The 20,995-nt window shown below is 37.3% G+C and overlaps 1 protein-coding gene across 3 annotated transcripts in view; it reads right to left on the bottom strand.

Moving 5' to 3' along the window:
* RNGTT (RNA guanylyltransferase and 5'-phosphatase) overlaps positions 1-20,995 on the bottom strand; it is a 350,432-nt gene that overhangs the window by 210,985 nt on the left and 118,452 nt on the right. The gene's annotated exons all lie outside the window — the stretch shown is intronic.

Here is a 20,995-nt window from a genome sequence, read left to right as displayed (position 1 = left end):
GTGATGCACTCTGAGGACTGAACTTATGACAGGAAAACCTATAGACTCCTACCAATTATCCAGTTAAAAAGTCTAATTTTAACAATATACTACTACTAATGATGAGGATATGACGATGATGATAGATGACTTCTCTGAGGCTAGCATCTCCACACTATTAAATAAAGAGAGCAAAATTTTTTTAAAAATTGGCCAGTTACCCAGCCCTCCATGTTTGGCTAATATGAGAGGGAGAATCAAAAATCAAATTTTTTAAATTATTCTTTTGGATACAGGCACAAGACAAAGATATTCTCTGTCAGCACTCCTTTCAGCATCATACTGGAAGTATTAGCTAATGAAGTAAGACAAGTAAAAGGTGTAAATATTGGGAAGGAAGAAATAAAATTGTCTTTTTTCACAAATGACATGATTGCCTATGCAGAAAATATGAAAAGAATAAACAAAAACTCCTGGAACTAATAAGCAATTATAGCCAGGTTTCAGGATACAAATATACAAAAATCAATCATTTTCCTATATACCAGCAATGGTATATAGAAAAAATATCAATCATTTTCTTATATACCAGCAATGGTATATAGAAAAAATATCAATCACTTTCCTATACACCAGGTGAAATTTGAAATTTAAAATACAATATCAAACATAACAAACTATGTATAAAAATCTGTATTAGAAAAACTATAGAATTCCAATGAAAGAAACCAAAGAAGAACTAAATGGAGAGACAGTATATGTTCATGGATAGGAAGACTCAATATTGTCAAGATGTCAGTCTTCCCAATTTGATCAACAGATTCAACACAATCCCAATCAAAATCCCAGCAAGTTATGTTCTGGATACTGTCAAACTGATTTTAAAGGTTGTATGGAGAGGCAAATGATCTAAAATAGCCAGCACAATACTGAAGGAGAATAATAAGGGCAACAACTGGCACTACCAGATTCAAAACTTACTATTAAGCTACAGTAACCAAGACGGTATAGTATTGGCAAAAGAACAGACAAATAGATCAATGGAACAGAATAGATCACAGAAATAGATCCACATAAATATAGTCAAGTGGTCTTTGACAAAAGAGCAAAGCCAATGAAATGAAGAGAAAATAGTCTTTTCAACAAATGGTGCAGAACAACTGGAACTTCACATTCAAAAAAATAAATTCTGAAGTTGCAAACTTATGATTTGTGTACATTTCAGTATGTGTTATACATCCCCAAGCAAAAGTTTGCTTAGAAACACTCAAGAAAAAAATGAGCTAATTTAATTTTAGAAAGCATATGCTTTACATTCTCAAATCTCTGGAAAATATGCTATGCTAAAAATCAGATGTGTGAAATATAGGGCATTCTGAGAAACTATCCAATAATACAAAAAAGAAGAACAACGAAAAGTAAAGTATAAAAGATAAAATACGAAGAAGATTCAAGGACAGCAGCAGAATGGTTAAAAATATATAGAGAGAGAGAAGAGAAAATTACATGTTAAGCAAAATTTTTAAGGAAAACTAAATATTATGCAAAGTTTTATTAAGTTAGTATTTCTAAGCAAAATATAATTAAGCAAAATTCAAAGCAAACAAAAGCAAAATAAAATAAATATTTCTGTGTAAACTATGCCTAAGCAAACTGAAAGTTAAAAAAATTCTGTCAACTGATTTTGATAATAAAATTCATAATGAAGAACTGAGTATTAAATGTTTACGTGCTAAAATGTTTAATATATTAGAAAAAAGACAAAATGTAATAGCTCTGAAAAATTTTAATATTCCTCTTACCTATGACAAAAGTAGAAAACAAAACATTATGTTTCTAACAGCGATGATATATTAGGCCACTAAAAAAAATCCCAGCAAATAACCTAGAAATTATATCAACTACATTCCCTAGTCACCAAACAAAACAACAACAAAATTAGAATGAAGAAAAATAAATAAATTGAAAACCAAGGAGAAAAACTGATGAACTTTAAATTTTAAAACATTCTGTTAAGCGCCTGTGCAGTCAAGGAAAGGGCCCAAAAATGAATTGAATTTATACAGCCAGTTTTTCTCTAGGGGCATCTCCCAATTCTAAACATAATGGCAAAACTTAGAAAATCCATATTTTTCCCTAGGCAAAAGGCCACTGCTAAGGGAAAAAGAAATAAGTGGAGATTTTGGTGGGTTCAGTAAATTAAGAGAGACAAATTTGGGGAGGGATTCGAACATACACCTGGATTTCCCCTCAAGATGAGAGCAGAATCCTAAAGTTACACAGATATATAGAAAACAAAATTTAAAAGAAAATATTATGTCCAACATCAATATATTTGAACATTTTAATGACATTAATAATTTTCTAAAAATTACATATTAACAAAGCTGACACATAAAAATGTTAAAACCTGCTAGTTATGTTTTTCAAAGAGTTTCCTCCTTAAAAATATCCTAGAAGTTACTTTAGAACTGAGTTCATTCAACCTTTCATAGAACAGTTCACTTCAGTGTAAATAAAGCATTCTCTGTCACAGAAATATAGGTGGAAATCCCCAATTCATTTTACATAATAAAACAAGCAACTACAAAATCATTCTCCATCTACTGTCAACTTCAGACCAATCTCTATCATCCACTCAGTAGTTCCACGCATTTGCAACACAGTAGCAATCTATCACATTATTTTATCAGAAAGTGTGTCTGTATCACATAAAAAGTGAAAATTGATAGGATGGCAATTAAAAACAGGTGATCAACCAACAAATACATCAACATTTAAAATATGGTGATTTAATTTTTGACAAAGGTGTCAATGCAATCCAAGAAAAGAAGTATTTTCAACAAATGGTGCTAGAATAACTAGCAGGGAGGGTGATATGAATCTCAATTCCTACTCCACACTACTAACAGAAACATTAATTAGAGATGGATAATATACCCAAACATAAAAGCTAAGACACAGGCTCCTGGAATAAAACATAGGAGAATATATTTCTGACCTTGGGTTAGGCAAGCAAAGATTTCTTAAGCAAGACACAAAAAAGCACTATCCATTAAAAAATAATAATAATTCATAAATCAAAAGAGTGAATTAATAACTTCTGCTATCAAAAGCCTCTGCTAAGAAATTGGACAGGCATGGTGGCTCACACCTGTAATCCCAGCACCTTGGTAGGCCAAGGCAGGTAGATCACCTGAGGTCAGAAGTTCGACACCAGCCTGATCAACATGGTGAAACCCCGTCTCTACTAAACATACAAAAAATTAGCTGAGCATGGTGTACAGACCTGTAATCCCCGCTACGTGGGAGGCTGAGGTAGCAGAACTGCTTCAACCCAGGAGGCGGAGCTTGCAGTGAGCCGAGATTACACCATTGCATTCCAGCCTGAGCAACAAGAGCAAAACTCTGTCTAAAAAAAAAAAAAAAAATCTCCTGGCCTGGTGCGGCGGCTCACACCTGTAATCCCAGCACTTTGGGAGGCTGAGGTGGGCGGATCATGAGGTCAAGAGATCGAGACCATCCTGGCCAACATGGTGAAACCCTGTGTCTATTAAAAAAATACAAAAATTAGCTGGGCATGGTGGCATGCGCCTGTAGTCCCAGCTACTCGGGAGGCTGAGGCAGGAGAATTGCTTGAACGGGGGAGGCAGAGGTTGCAGTGAGCCGAGATCACGCCACTGCATTCCAGCCTGGTGCCTGGAGACAGAGCAAGATTGTGTCTCAAAAAAAAAAAAAAAAAAAAAACCTCCTGACCTCCAGTGATCCACTTGCCTCGACCTCCCAAAGAGCTGGGATTACAGGTGTGAACCACCATGCCCAGTTTTCTGTCTGTTTTCTAAAAAGAGTGTAGGTAAAAATGAAAGGAAAAGAATAAGCAAAAATTATTTATAAAATGTCAAAATTCATAAATGAAAATGCTTAAATGAAGTCTGCCAGTTATCATAAAGCATACATTGAGGGGTACACTGAGAGGTAAAAATATAAATTAATAATTCACACAATATCCCATCACATTTGCCATCGATTGGTTAGAAGCAAGCTACAGATCCCACCTGCACTGAGGAGGAAAGAGCACTGGGGTTCACCTTAGAATTCTGCCTATCACATGGGTGGAGGGGCACAGCAGCACAAACTTTCAAGAATATGTACTAGCATAGACAAGAATCTAAGGCTCCATTTTTAGCATTTATCCTAAAGAAATACTCATGAACTTTCACTGTCTACAGAGATATTCATCAAAACATTACTAACAAAACTTTAGTAGTAATCTAAACATCCAATAAGAGATACTAACTTTAAAATCATTATTTTTAAATACGGCCTATTTTTCCAAATCAGTGTGTATGTATACATTTTTGACATATATACATATTTTTTAAATGTTTATTTGAATACATGCAAATCTTGCCTTTGTTTTGCGGCTACAACCAAACTTTATTAAACGGTGATATTATTGTTTCTTCCACTGCAAAGCAGTGTGTTTTACTGGTCTTCAGCTGAAATAGTTCACTATTATCGCTTTTCAGCTATCACTGGTATACAAAATTGCTCTGATTATGACCTCTTTTTTTTTTTTTTTTTGAGACAGAGTCTTGCTCTGTCACCAGGCTGAAGTGCAGTGGTGTAATCTCAGCTCACTGCAACCTCTGCCTCCCGGGTTCAGGCGACTCTCCTGCCTCAGCCTCCTGAGTAGCTGGGACTACAGGAGCGTGCCACCATGCCCAGCTAATTTTTGTGTTTTTAGTAGAGACGGGGTTTCACCATGTTGAATGGTGTCGATCTCCTGACCTTGTGATCTGCCCACCTCGGCCTCCCAAAGTGCTGGGATTACAGGCATGCGCCACTGTGCCTGGCATGACCAGTGTTTTTAAATGTTGCCCTGCACATAACACTTATTGTTGCTATATTCCATATGTTCATATAAATTGTTTACATTTCCAACTGTCCTTCTCATCACTCTGCACCCATGTCCAACAAAGTAAGGCAAGACTAATGGCACAGTGGTAGAATACAAACAAATCAATGCTGGTCTCTTTCTAATCTACTCAAATACCTGGTTTATGCAAACCAATTTTACAATTAGCATAGAAAAAATATAAGTTCCTCCCTGTATTAGGAAATATATACTTCCCTATTTCACAGTCCACACGTTTACATGTCTAAAAACAGCTCATATCTTACAATGAGAAATCACAGTTGTTCACGTATCACTGGATAAGAGATCTCCAGAGGTATGTAAAGAGAAAGGTAAGCGGGGGCGGGGGAGGAAGGGGCATGGTCTTACAACCAATAACATCTTATTTGGTAAACAAGGTCCAGAAAATCTGGTTCCCTACGAACAACAGAGTTGTCTGACAACCTTCTTCAATGTCATCACCAATTATGTACTAGATTCAAATCTACGATTTACAGTTTATTTTCATGCATTTGTCTTCAGACTCATGCCTTAGAGAAGTTACTTAAACCTATGAGAGTTTAAGGGCTTCACTGAAGTAATTTCTGAAAGTATTTTAAAATTTTATTGTAATCCTTCAATAATAACACACAAGTTTTCTATATTTTACTTTTGGTAAGACTGCCTCTGCTTGAAGTACAAAAATCACCAGATAATATACTCCAACTAAAAAAAACGTGTACCAGGTTCTCCTTATCTACTCTAAAAGCTTACATTTTCTCAACCATGTCTCATGTCTGTTCTCATCTATAATCACCTTTTCAGTTGGGGTCATATACTGCAGGTTTCAGAGTGTCTGAAATTGTCAAATTTCTGCTCTCTCAGCAATGCGATGAAGGTAGTGAATTTTTTCAATTTAATTTATACTATAAAAATTACTTTTAAATTCATATTGGGGAACTAAATACCTGCATCATGTCAACAATGACCAATAGAAGCTTCTATGCAAGTGGAAAGGCAGACACTTTTATTTAACTGCCATATTTCACTTTAAAATTCTAAAAAAAACTACTAAGTCAGACATTAACGCCAAAGTAGTGGCTCACACTGCTGAGTTACACACTTTAAAAAAAATCATTCAGAGGGATGGCAAGATGGCCGAATAGGAACAGCTCCAGTCTGCTGCTCCCAGCGAGATCAACACAGAAGGTGGGTGATTTCTGCATTTCCAACTGAGGTACCCAGCTCATCTCACAGGGACTGGTTAGACAGTGGGTGCAGCCCACAAAAGGCGAGCTGAAACAGGGTGGCATGTCGCCTCACCCTGGAAGTGTAAGGGCTCAGGAAACTCCCTCCCCTAGCCAAGGGAAGCAGTGAGGGGCTGTGCCTTAAGGGACAGAGCACTCTGGCCCAGATACTACGCTTTTCCCGCAACCCATAGACCAGGAAATTCCCTCAGGTACCTACATCACCATGGCCCTGGGCTTCAAGCACAAAACTGGGCAGCCATTTGAGCAGACAGAGGAGATTTGTTTAATCTCTTAATTAATTTAATCTCTTAATCTCTTGCAGGAGATTTTTTTAATAACCCAGTGGCATCTGAAACACCAGCGAGACAGAACCATTCACTCCCCTGGAAAGGGGGCTGAAGCCAGGGAGCCAAGTGGTCTAGCTCAGCAGATCCCACCCTCATGGAGCCCAGCAAGCTAAGATCCACTGGCTTGAAATTCTCACTGCCAGCACAGCAGTCTGAAGTCAACCTGGATCACTCAAGCTTAGTGGAAGGAGGGGTGTCTGCCATTACTGAGCTTGAGTAAGCAGTTTTCCCCTTACAGTGTGAACAAAGACTCCAGGAAGTTTGAACTCAGCAGAGCCTACCACAGCTCTACAAACCTCTGTAGCCTGACTGCCTCTCTAGATTCCTCCTCTCTGGGCAGGGCACCTATGAATATAAAAATTAGCTGGGTGGGGTGGCACATGCCTGTAATCCCAGCTACTCAGGAGGCTGAGGCAGGAGAATCACTTGAACCCAGGAGGCAGAGGTTGCAGTGAGCCGAGATTGCACCACTGTACTCCAGCCTGGGCAACAGAGCCAAGACTCCATCTCAAAAAACAAAACAAATAATCATCTTTTTCCTCTGAATCTACAAACGGGTATTTCTTGAATGTTCATTTTAAAAAATTTTTTTAGCTATCATGTTTAGCAAACATAGAAACTTCTCCACGTTACAATTATAAATCTTTCATAGATACGTTTCAAATATGTATGGCATGAGATGCAATGATTTCTTCGTGTGTCAATGAATAAGATTTACTACTCCAAAAGAAGTTTTCTGGGACAATAAATCTTTAGGTTCACCATATGAAAATAAGAATTCTCTTTAGTATGTGTTACATGATTTTCTTAAATTTCCCTCTAAAATGACAAATGAATGAGATTGAAAGGATCCATCAGGTCATACTCAATATGAATAATGAATGACATATTAATAGACTAGATAATGCAAAACTGAACACCATAAACACAATATGGAATGGTCATCCTCATTCTATCTTACATCTACTTTCAAACCAAAATGGAGCTGCACCATTGTATCTATAATTTCATTAAAAATTAGGCATAACCACTGAAAATCTCTATGTGTGAACAATAGATCTTCATGTTTAAGCAAAGATTCTTTCTTCCCTTCAACCACAGTTGCCATAACAAACTCTCAAAGGTTCTTTTTGTTTTACTATGATACAAACAATACAACACTGATAAAGTCACAGAATAGTGATATAAAAATAACAAGCCTTATGGTTTTCTTTATGAACTACTAGTCTTAAACACCTAAGAACTTATAAATTTATATTTAGTGATAAAATAGGAAAATAAAGAAAAGCAAGGCAGTACCTACAAAAGAAACCTGAATGCAAAATGAAATACATAAATACACACAAAGCTTAAATTCCTAACAAAGCATGCAAATAATAAACATTAAAAAAATTCTTTTAAAAGTAGATATGTACACGTCCTTGCAAAATTAAATGTAGAAAAATAACTTTTGTACTTGTCTATTTAATTCTCTCAACAGTTATTAGAAAGGAGATCTTAATATTTACTACTCTTTCATCCTACAAAGCAAACATTTTACTTTTAAAACAGCAATAAGCAAATTATTTAAAATTATTTTCCACATAAAATTTTTGTAGTCTAACTAGACAGTAGAAAGTAAAATTACTTCAAGCAGAGAAAAGCTTCGCCGGTAGGAACTTCAAGAGATTATCTGTTCTTATTTTCTCTTTTAATTTTAGCTTTTGAAATGGGGAGGGGGGATAGAGACATGCTTATTTTTTTAATCAAGCACAATTTCCTAAAATCATTCAAGAGTGATTCTTTGCATGTTCTTTCACTAGATCCTAACTATACACAACTGACTCCTGCTAAGGGAAATGTACAGAGTTCTAAAAGACAGACAAGCAGAAAATAGACAAAGACAACATAATACTATTTCAACAGAAATAGAACTTTACAAGTAGAAAATAATCTGAGCTTAGGCTTAGTTATATTAAAGTACATATGAGAAGTATGTCAAAGAAGAGAATGAGTTATTACCTTTGCCAATTGGGCAGAAAAACAGGCAATTAGACAAGAATATATCAGTCAATGTCATCACTCCATAAATGGCAACAATTTTAATATTTCCAATCTACTTATATATACAGATAACCTATTCCCTGAAAATAGGGAGGAAATAATTGTGAGATTTAAAAAGCAGCTTCTCAGACTAAGCAAGTAATAATAGAGCTTTCTAGTTTAAAATACTGTCTGTCTAGCAAATCTGGTACAAACTTTCCAAAACATCTTCTAAAACGCCTATGAAAAACATAGTATAAAAACATTAGGTTGGCCTGGTGGCTAATGCCTGTGATCCAAACACTTTGGTATGCCAAGGCGGATGGATTACTTGAGGTCAGTAGTTCAAGACCAGCCTTGCCAACATGATGAGACCCTGTCTCTACTAAAAATATGAAAATTAGCTGGGCATGGTGACACACGCCTGTAATCCCAGCTACTTCGGAGGCTGAGGTAGGAGAATTGTTTGAATCCAGGAGGCGGAGGTTGCAGTGAGTCAAGATTACGCCACTGCACTCCAGCCTGGGCAAAAGGGCAAGACTCTGTCTCAAAAACAAAACAAAAACAAACAAACAAGCAAAAAAAGCCATTAAACCTCATACCAGGACAAAAACTCAATAACTACCAGAATTTTAAGGCTGATAGATCTGTACCAGAAAGTTTTAGAAGGTATTATAATTAACCAGGTACAATGGTATATGCCTGTAGCTCAGCTACTTGGGAGAGAATTGCTTGAGCCCCTGAGTTTGAGAATAGCCTAGACAACATAGCAAGACCCTGTCTCTGTTTAAAAAAAATATATATATATATGAAATTGATGACACCTTATAATAAATTCCAAAAAAGTAAAAAAAAAATACGGATAATATTCTCTCATCTCACTACAATAAAATTAAAATTTTTAAATTAAGAATAAACTCAGAAAATAAAGACTCTTCCACAAGAAACTTTAAACTCTCACAATCCTGGAAAAGATTAAAAAGTCAACCAAAATTCCAAAACTCTTACAAACATGACAAAGAAATTATCAGATATTTGGTAGCTCACACTTGTAATCCCAACACTTTGGGAGATCGAGGTGGGCAGACTGCTTGAGCTTGGAAGTTCAAGACCAGCCTGGGGAACATGGTGAAACCCCATCTCTATAAAAAAAAAATAATAAGCCAGACATGGTAGTGTGTGCTTGTAGTTCCAGCTACTCAGGAGGCTAAGGCAGGAAGATTGCTGGAGCCAAGGAAGTCGAGGCTGCAGTGAATTGTCATCATGCCACTCAACTCCAGACTGGGTGACAGAACAAGACCCTGTCTCTAAAGTAAAATAAAAACATAACTAGGCTTGGCTTAGGAAAAGAGCAAAAATAAAAAATTAATCTAAAAGTCAGTTCATGGAAGGAGAAAAAAATTAAATAGCTATCACATTAAAAACAAAATCAGTTCTCAACTTCTTGGCTACGATCAAGTACAAAAAAAAAAAAAGCCCACAAAAGAAGAAACTTCAAGTATTTTAATAAATGAATATTTCACTCCAAGGGAGAGAAAAATCTAAACATACCAATTTCCACATAGGAAATAAAAAACACATTAACCCAAATCCAAAGCACTGGGATCCAAATAATTCCATGAGGAAATCCCTCAAAAACCTAAAAAAGCAGTTAATTCCAAAACCTTCATTAAACTGGTCTGCCCAGGCACAATGGCTGTAATCCCAACACTTTGGGAAACCAAGTCAGGAGGATTACTTGAGCCTAAGAGGTCAAGGCCAGCCTGGTCAAACATACTGAGAGGCATTATCTCCATAAAAAATGTAAAAATTAGCTAAGTGTGGTGACACATGCCTGTAGTCCTAGCTACTAGGGAGGCTGAGGCGGGAGAATCACTTCAGCCCAGGAGTTCAAGGCGGTAGTGAGCTATAATTGTGCCACTGCACTCCAGCCTCAGTGACAGAGCAAGACCCTGTCTTTAAACAACAACAATAACAACAACAACAAACAGCTCCAGAACATATTTTTTTAAACCAAGTCATTTTTATAACACTGATGAAAACAGAGTATAACAGAGTGTACCACTAATGAGAACGTTTCCAAAGATTTATAGAATATCAAAATTATTTATAAACATCAATGCAAAAATAAATAAAAAGTTAGAAACAAAACTAGGTATAGGTAGTACTTTTGTTTTTTTGAGACAGAGTCTCACTCTGTCACCCAGACTGGAGTGCAGTGGCACAGTTTTAGCTTACCGCAACCTCTGCCTCCCAAGTTCCAGCAATTCTCCTGCCTCAGCCTCCCGAGTAGCTGGGATTACAGTTCCCACCACCATGCCCGGCTTATTTTTGGATTTTTAGTAGAGACAGGGTTTCACTATCTTGGCCAGGCTGGTCTCAAACTCCTGAACTCATGATCCACCCTTCTCGGCCTCCCAAAGTGCTGGGATTACAGGCACGAACCACCACGCTCAGCTGACAGTACATTTTTTAAAATAATATATTAAGATGAAGTAGGTCTTATCCCAGGAATGAGAGAATGATTCAACATCAGGAACTATCTTATAATTCATGAGATAAACAGGTCTAAACAGAAAAAAAAAAAAAAAACAGTATTCTATCTATAATAGATGAAAAGCCGAGACGGTGATAAATGGATGGGGGGCTTTCAGAGAAACATTTTACTGCATGTTTTTAAAGTTTTGTTGGCCATATGTAATCTATTCAAATAATTCTTTTTAAATTGGCCTTCAAGCTGAAAATGTAAATACAATCACAGTTTGAAAAACTATTTGTTGTTACTATTTTGGATGTATTCGAACTGTATATTAAAGTTAAAAACAGTTAATCATCCCTTCATTATGTTTAACAGATCAAATTAAACAAAACAAAGAGGTTTGTTATAGAGCTATATTAATAAATTCCTAAAATCAAAATCATCTTCAATATTTTAAAGATACACAGATAAGAAATTCTATTATTTTTCTACAAAATGAGTAGGCATGTTTTATAGTTGTAAATTTTGTTTAAAACTTCATAAAAGCTACCATTCCTAAAATAAATGATCTATACTTCCCTGAAAATGCTGTAAGGTTCATAACATCACTATTTTACCAACCCATTAGCAAAGACAAAAATCTCCACAGCAGTAACCCAATTGCAGTTACTATATTATAACTGGTGTTACTAAGGTCTTAAACCATTATGCCAATTCTGCTACAAAATATGTTTTCCTTTTGTATTTTGTGACCAAAAATACTTTGGTAAGAGACATTAAAGACAAAAATCAGTAAGAAGAACTGAAAGTGGGAAGAGGAGACTATTTAAAATTCTAAAAATTAGAACTGCTTTCATTAATTTATTTAAATATTTCATTAATTTATTCCACCCAGGCTGAAGCGATCTTGGCTCACTGTTGCCTCAACCTCCCAGGCTCAAGCAATTGTTCCACCTCTGCTTCCTGAGTAGCTGGAGCTACAGGCATGTGCCACCATGCCTAGCTAATTTTTTTGTATTTTTTGCAGAGACAGAGTTTTGCCATGTTGCCCAGGCTGGTCTCGAACTCTTGGGCACAAATTATCGAAGTGCCTTGACCTCCCAAAGTGCTGGGATTACAGGTGTGAGCCACCACACCTGGCTAGAATTGCTTTTAAAAAAGAACTGTCCTATGATTTTAAGGAGTTACATAAGCTAAATATAAAGAAAAACATAGTAAGAGCACTATATTTCTAGTGAAAAACTACATAAAAAGTTGTTCCACATAATTGCTTCAAATCCCTAAACAATAGTTCTGATACATTAGTATATATTTCTAAGCAGTACTGACTTGACTAAGGAAATTATACTACCTAAACACATTTTCTTAAATGCTGAACTCTGAATTATGACAGCACAACCTGTCAAATTCACGTTTTAAAAAACAAACCAGAGCGGGCGCCAAGATAGCCTAGAGAAGCCAGCAGCGGAATGCAGTTCCCAGCGAATGAGAGGCAGAGGGCTAGAGGACTTCACCATTCCAAACAAGGTGCCAGGTTCGTTTCTCTGAGACTGATAGGGCACAGAAATTAGGCGGGATGGGGCCGGTAAATCAAGATGGGGGGGGCGAGGCAGGACAAATGTCCCCACCTGAAACGTGCAGCCAGCTGGGAGCGTCGGGGGACTTAACCCCCTCAATGCTCCGTTTGGAGAGCCCTGCCAGACAGTGGAGTTCCGTGGGTAGTCTATGCAAATCTGAACAGCAGGCGCAGCAAGTTGTCACAGGGACCTGGGCGGGAGTTTGAACTAATGCCAGCGGGACGGATCATCCCACAAAGGGGAGGCAGAGTTGAAAGCAGGGAAACAGACCATAAGGCCTGGCAGGCCCCACCTCCACAGAATTAAAACTGAAGCCCTCGCTAGAGAGCTTGGCAGCAAATACACCAGCTTGACCTCAATCAGGAAGATCCACCTGGGGAAGGAGAGACACCATGGGGAAGGTGCGGCCAATCTCACCTGCAAACAAACTCCAGGGAAGGACCACCCACCCAACAACCTGACTGAACCCAAGAAAGCCCAGCAACGCCCTCTACAGCCAAAAAAAGATACAGCTCCAACCTCAACAGAAAAAAAAAGATCACTCAGAGACTCCTCCTGAAATCACCAACTTCAATGATTAAAGGGAGATAAATCCACGAGGATGGGAAAAAAACAGTGCAAAAAGGATGAAACCATCAAAGAACAGAAGATCTCGTCTCCTCCCAAGGATTACAATTCCTCACCATCAAGGGAACAAAAAACGAGAATCTGACGAATTGACAGAAGCAGGCTTCAGAAGGTGGGTAATAACAAACTTCTCTGAGTTAAAAGACCATGTTCTAACCCAATGCAAAGAAACTAAGAACCTTTAAAAAAGGTTAGACAAAATGCTAACCAGAATAACCAGCTTAAAGAAGAACATAAACAACTTGATGGAGCTGAAAAACAGCACAAGAACTTCGCGAGGCATACACAAGCTTCAACAGCTGAATTGATCAAGCAGAAGAAAGGATATCAGAGATAGAAGATCAAATCAATGAACTAAAACAAGAAGGCAAGATTAGAGAAAAAAGAGAAAAATAATGAACAAACCCTCCAAGAACTATGGGATTATGTGAAAAGACCTAATCCACGTTTGATAGGTGTACCTGAATGTGACAGAGAGAATGAATCCAAGCTGAAAAACACTCTTCAGGATATTATTCAGGAGAACTTCCCCAACCTATCAAGGCAGGCCAACATTCAAATCCAGGAAATACAAAAAATACCACAAAGATTCCTCAAGAAGAGCAACCCCAAGGCACATAATCATCAGATTCACCAGGGTTGAAATGAAGGAAAAAATGCTAAGGACAGCCAGAGAGAAAGGTCGAATCACCTACAAAGGAAAGACCATCAGACTCACAGCAGAACTCTCAACAGAAACCCTACAAGCCAGAAGAGACTGGGGGCCAATATTCAACATCCTTAAAAAAAAAAGAACTTTCAGGGCAGAATTTCATATCCAGCCAAACTAAGCTTCATAAGTGATGGAGAAATAAAATCCTTTACGGACAAGCAACTGCTGAGAGATTTCATCGCTACAAGACCTGCCTTACAGGAGCTACTGAAAGAAGTACTAAACAGGGAAAGGAACAACCAGTACCAGCCACTGCAAAAACGTACTGAATGGTAAAGAATAACAACACAATGAAGGAGTCACGTCAATTAACGGGCAAAACAACCAGCCAGTAACAAAATGGCAGTATCAAATTCAAACATAACAATATTAACATGAACTGTAAATGGTCTAAATGCCCCAATCAAAAGACACAGACTGGTAAACTGGATAAAAAGTCTAGACCCATCAGTGTGCTGTATTCAGGAGACCCATCTCACATGCAAAGACTCACATAGACTCAAAATAAACAGATGAAGGAAGATTTACCAAGCAAATGGAGAGCAAAAAAAAAGCAGGGGTAGCAATCCTAGTCTCTGGTAAAACGGACTTTAAACCAACAAAGATCAAAAAGAGACAAAGAAGGGCATTATATAATGGTAAAAGGATCAATGCAACAAGAAGAGCTAACTATCCTAAATATTTATGCACCCAATGCAGGAGCACCCAGATACATAAAGCAAGTTCTTAAAGACCTACAAAGAGACTGACTTAACACTCCTGCACAATAATAGTGGGAGACTTTAACACTCCACTGACAATATTGGACAGATCAATGAGACAGAAAGTCAACAAGGATATCCAGGACTTGAACACAGACTTGGACCAAGTTGACCTAATAGACATTTATAGGACACTCCACTCCAAATCCACAGAATACACATTCTTCTCAGCACCACATTGCACTTACTCCAAAATTGACCACATAATTGGAAGTAAATCACTCCTCAGCAAGTGCAAAAAAACAGAAATCATGACAGTCTCTCAGACCACAGTGCAATCAATTAAGAACTCACGATTAAGAAAAGCACTCAAAACCGCACAATCACATGGAAACTGAACAACTTGCTCCTGAATGACAAATGGATAAACAATGAAATGAAAGCAGAAATAAAAATGTTCTTTGAAACCAACAAGAATGAAGACACAACATACCAGATCCTATGGGACACATTTAAAGCAGTGTCTAGAGGGAAATTTATAGCAATAAATGCCCATGTGAGAAATAAGGAAAGATCTAAAATCAACACCCTATCGTCAAAATTGAAAGAGCTACAGGAACAAGATTAAAAAAACTCAAAAGCTAGCAGAAGACAAAAAATAACTAAGATCAGAGCAGAACTGAAGGAGATAGAGACACAAAAAACCCTTCAAAAAATCAATACATCCAGGTTTTATGGAAAGATCAACAAAATAGACCACTAGCTAGGCTAATAAAAAAGAAAAGAGAAAAGAATCAAATAGCTGCAATAAAAACAATAAAGGGGAGATCACCACCAATTCCTCAGAAATACAAACTACCATCAGAGATTACTACAACAACTCTATGGACATAAACTAGTAAATCTGGAAGAAACTGATAAATTTCTGGACACTTGCACACTCTGAAGACTAAGCCAAGAAGAAGTTGAAACCCTGGATAGACCAATAACGAAGTCTGAAGTCAAGGCTGCAATTAACAGCTTACCAACCAAAAAAAGTCCAGGTCCGGACGTGTTCACAGCTGAATTCTACCAGACGTACAAAGAGGAGCTGGTATCATTCCTGCTGAAACTATTCCAAACAATACAAAAAGAAGGAATCCTTCCTAACTCTTTCTATGAGACCAACATCATCCTGATACCAAAATCTGTCAGAGACACAACTAAAAAAGAAAACTATAGGCCAATATCCATGATGAACATTGATGCAAAAATCTTCAATAAAATACTGGCACACTGAATCTAACAGCACATCAAAAAGCTTATCCACCACGATCAAGTAGGCTTCATACCAGGGATGCAAGGCTGGTTCAACATACGCGAATCTATAAACATAATTTACCACATAAACAGAACCAAAGACAAAAACCACATGATTATCTCAACAGATTATCTCAATAGATGCAGTAAAGGGCTTCGACAAAATTCAGCAGCGCTTTATGCTAAAAACTCTCAATAAACTAGGTATTGATGGAACATATCTCAAAACAATAACAGCTATTTACGACAAACCCACAGCCAATATCATACTGAATGTGCAAAAATTAGAAGCATTCCCTTTAAAAACTGGCACTAAACAAGGATGCCTTCTCTCACCACTCCTATTCAATACAGTATTGGAAGTTCTAACCGGAGCAATTAGGTAAGAAAAAGAAATAAAGGGCATTCAATTAGGAAAAGAAGAAGTCCAAATTGTCCCTATTTGCAGATGACATGATCGTATATTTAGAAGACCCCATAGTCTCAAGTCCAAAATCTCCTTAAGCTGATAAGCAACTTCAGCAAAGTCTCAGGATACAAAATCAATGGACAGAAATCACAAGCATTTCTATACACCAATAACAGACAAACAGAAAGCCAAATCATGAGTGAACTCCCATTTATAATTGCTACAAAGAGAATAAAATACCTAGGAATACAACTAACAAAGGAGGTAAAAGATCTCTTCAAGGAGACTACAAATCACTGATCAAGGAAATAAGAGAGGACACAAACAGATGGAAAAACATTCCATGCTCATGGTTAGGAAGAATCAATATTGTGAAAATGGCCATACTGCCCAAAGTAATTTACAGATTCAACACTATCCCCATCAAGCTACCAGTGACCTTCTTCACAGAACCGGAAAAAAACACTTTAAACTTCATATGGAACCACAAGAGAGCCCACATAGCCAAAACAATCCTAAGCAAAAAGAACAAAGCTGGAGGCATCATGCTGACTTCAAACTATACTATAAGGTTACAGTCATCAAAACAGCATGGTACTAGTACCAAAACAGAGATATAGACCAAAGGAACAGAACAGAGGCCTCAGAAGCAATGCCACACATCTACAACCATCTGATCTTTGACAAACATGACAAAAACAAGCAATGGGGATTCCCTTTCCCTGTTTCATACATGGTGTTGGGAAAACTGGCTAGCCATATGCAGGAAGCTGAAACTGGACCCCTTCCTTACACCTTATGCAAAAATTAACTCCAGATGGATTAAAGATTTAAACATAAAATTAACTCCAGATGGATTAAAGATTTAAACATAAGAACTAACACCATAAAAACCCTAGAAGAAAACCGAGGCAAAACCATTCTGAACATAGGCACAGGCAAGGACTTCATGACTAAAACACCAAAAGCATTGGCAACAAAAGCCAAAATAGACAAATGAGACCTAATTAAACTTAGGAGCTTCTGCACAGCAAAAGAAACAATCACTAGAGTAAACCAGCAACCAACAGAATGAGAAAAATTTTTCACAATCTACCCATCAGACAAAGGGCGAATTTTACAAGAAAAAAACAAACCCATTCAAAAGTGGGCAAAGAATATGAACAGACTCTTTTCAAAAGCAGACAAATATGTGGCCAACAACCATATGAAAAAATGCTCAACATCACTGGCATTAGAGAAATGCAAATCAAAACCACATTGAGATACCATCTCATGCCAGTTAGAATGGCGATCATTAAAAAATCTGGAGACAACAGATGCTGGAGAGGATGTGGAGAAAAAGGAACACTTTTACCTGGGAGTGTAAATTAGTTCAACCATTGTGGAAGACAGTGTGGTGATTCCTCAAGGATCTAGAAATAGAAATTCCATTTGACCCAGCAATCCCATTACTGGGTATATACCTAAAGGATTATAAATCGTTCTATCATAAAGGCACATGCACACATATGTTCACTGTGGCATTGTTTACAATAGGAAAGACCTGGAACCAACCCAAATGCCCATCGATGATAGACTGGACAAAAAAAATGTGGCACACATACACCATGAAATACTATGCAGCCATAAAAAACGATTAGTTTGTGTCCTTTGTAGCAACATGGATGAACCTAGAAACCATCATTCTCAGCAAACTGACACAAGAACAGAAAACCAAACACCGCATGTTTTCACTCATAGGTGGGTGATGAACAATGAGAACACTTCGGCACAGGGAAGGGAACAACACTCACAAGGCTAGGTTGGGGGGTGGACAGGATAACACTGGGAGAAATGCCTGATATAGGCAACAGCGTAGTGGGGGATGGAGAGAGCAAACCACCATGGCATGTATGAACCTATGCAACAATCCTGCAAGATACAGGATGTGCACATGTACCCCAGAGCCCAAATACCATTAAAAAATTTAAAAAATTTAAAAAAAAAAAAAAAACCAAAGCAATTTGGTTTTTGCCCAATTTTTATACTCTAGTTACAATTTGGAAAATATTCCCATAAGACAACATAGTTCTTATTAATAGATTTCCACCATGGACACAGCAGATGTTAAGTATTAACTTTATCTCTACCCAACCTATTGGACAGGGCACAGTAGTACACAGGCTCTTGGTAGGTACCCCCTTAACATCCCTGCTGCCAAAACAGACACAAAAGGCAAGCAGTGAACAGTGGGAAGACTACAGCAGCAGAGGTCAACCAAAATTTCTATGCCAAGCAGATGTTACACAAAATCTTAGTACAAGTTGAATGATTACTCCGTAATTGTTGAATGAAAAAGCCACTCAACAGTGCTAGGATTACTTACAACTAATATCATATCCAAAGACTAACACCAAATTAAGCGGACTAAAGTAGGAGCAGGTGAAGAGTTTAAAACATGATTGCGTATGTCGCTACTTTTTTTGGTACAATTCTATCATGACCACTCTCCTCCCCAAAAATATTAATTATTTGGGTACTATTCCCTGAGTTGAATATAAATAAGACCATGGTTCTTCATGGCATCAAGTTTTCAAATGCTCTAAACCAGGCATATAAAATACTGGTTTAGAAATTAAAATCCCACCATAATGCTACTTCTTGGATGCCACATACAATTTTAATGTACAAGTACTCATAACACAGACTCAAAGCTGAATCATAAATTCAATTCTTAATAGAGAAATATACAAAGAGCAAATGGCTCCCAAAGTTTCCAAATCTGTGAAGCTACAAAACTGATTCTGGAATATGACAAATTTCCCAAAAGGTATATCATTCCTTCAGGCTTCTTAGGAAATAGCCAGCTAGCCTTCTTCTGAATGCCAAATGTGCCCCCTTATCCTTTCTAAAACTTCTAAAACATTTCAAATGCTTATAGTATATAATCAAGCATGGAACCATGTGGTATGCAGGCTCAAAATACATCTCTATTCTGATAAGGAGAGCAGAGTTTTATGACTGCCAACTAACATATCTACAAATTAGAATCACCAATCAGGCTTGCTAAGAAAGTTAACCACTACCAAAACCAAGAGTGTCTTACAAATATTCAAAACTGCTGAGAAATTACAAAACAGGGAAGAAAGGAAAAGGGAAAGTCAGAGAAGAAAAACAAATTAAATGGTGGGTTCAATAAATCAGACATCCTAACACATAACAGGCATACAGAACATACTATATGTAATTTATATACAAAGAAGTAAGAATCTCACCAAAAGCACAAATGAGAAATGGAGAAAATCTTAGGAAATTGTCAATATGCTGTTTATATGTCATGTCTTAAAAAAGCAGAAATACCAAGGTACATTTGCTTTTAAACACTAGATCTGGTAAATATTCCATTGAAAACAAACCATGCAGCAACAATAACAGTAGTACCACTAATAATAGTAGTCATATTAGTGATACTAAAAATAATAAGATAAGAGAATAAAGAAAAAAGGAGAATGAAAAGGAAATGGGTATGAGGCATAAACAGAATTAGTAAGCTTATGTGAGAACACAGAGCATAAAGAAGAGACAGTGAATAGAAGAAACTGGATGCTAAACAGACTATGCAAACAGAAGACCATTCCCTGAAGGAATGAAAGAGTAAAAACAGAGCATCTAAATGTAATCACAGACAAAATCATAGCACTATTAGAACATAATATTAAAACATTTTAGAGGTGAAGGGCTTCTTAAGACAGAAAACCAGAAGATGCAAGAAATATATTGTCAAATTAAACTACATTAAAATGAACTTTTCAGCCAGGCATGGTGGCTCACATCTGTAATCCTAGCACTTTGGGAGCCTAAGGCAGGCTGATTACTTGAGCCCAGGAGTTCGAGAGCAGCCTGGGCAACACAGGGAAACTCCGTCTCTAGAAAAAAATACAAAAAAATTAGCTGGACATGGTAGTATGTGCCTGCTGTAGTCTCAACTACTGGGGAGGCTGAGGTGGGAGGATCGCTTGAGCCCAGGAGGTCAAGGCTGTGGTGAGCCAAGATGACAACATTGCACTCCAGCCTGAGCAACAGAGTGAGACTCTGCCTTTTAAAAAAAAAAAAAAAAAAAAAACCTCATACCTTCCCATTACCATACACTGCCTTGCCTACAGATCAAGAAAGAAAAGAGTGCTGGCAATGGGAAAATGAGTGCTCTCATCTGCTGGAGACAAAATTGCCTTATTTGGAAAGGAATTTGGCAGTAGTTACTAACATTACTCATATAATCTTTAAACCAAAAATTCTACTTACACTGAAGAAATATCCACCCATATAATCAAAAATGTTCACTGAAACAATGTTATAGCAAAGGACTAGAAGCAACCTAAAAACCCATCAATTATAACATAATGTATGGTACATCTTTACTATCACTACTATGTAGCACTTAACAAATAACATGGCAAATCTCTATGCACTGACATGGAATATATCTAAGCCACACTGTTAAGTGAAAAAACAAAACAAAACAAAACCAACATCCTGGAATATTTCATATGATTTTTTTTTTTTTTTAGACAGAGTCTTGCTCTGGCACCCAGGCTGGACTGCAGTGGCGCAATCTCGGCTCACTGCAACCTCCACCTTCTGGGTTCAAGCGATTCTCCTGCCTCAGGCTCCCAAGTAGCTGAGACTACAGGCACATACCACCACATCCAGCTAA

The sequence above is a fragment of the Aotus nancymaae genome, unplaced genomic scaffold (assembly GCF_030222135.1).
Source record: "Aotus nancymaae isolate 86718 unplaced genomic scaffold, 86718_ANA_hifiasm-v0.15.2.pri h1tg000040l, whole genome shotgun sequence".
Taxonomy (NCBI): domain Eukaryota; kingdom Metazoa; phylum Chordata; class Mammalia; order Primates; family Aotidae; genus Aotus; species Aotus nancymaae.
Note: the sequence above shows the minus strand (reverse complement) of the source record. Positions and strands in the feature narration are given on the sequence as shown.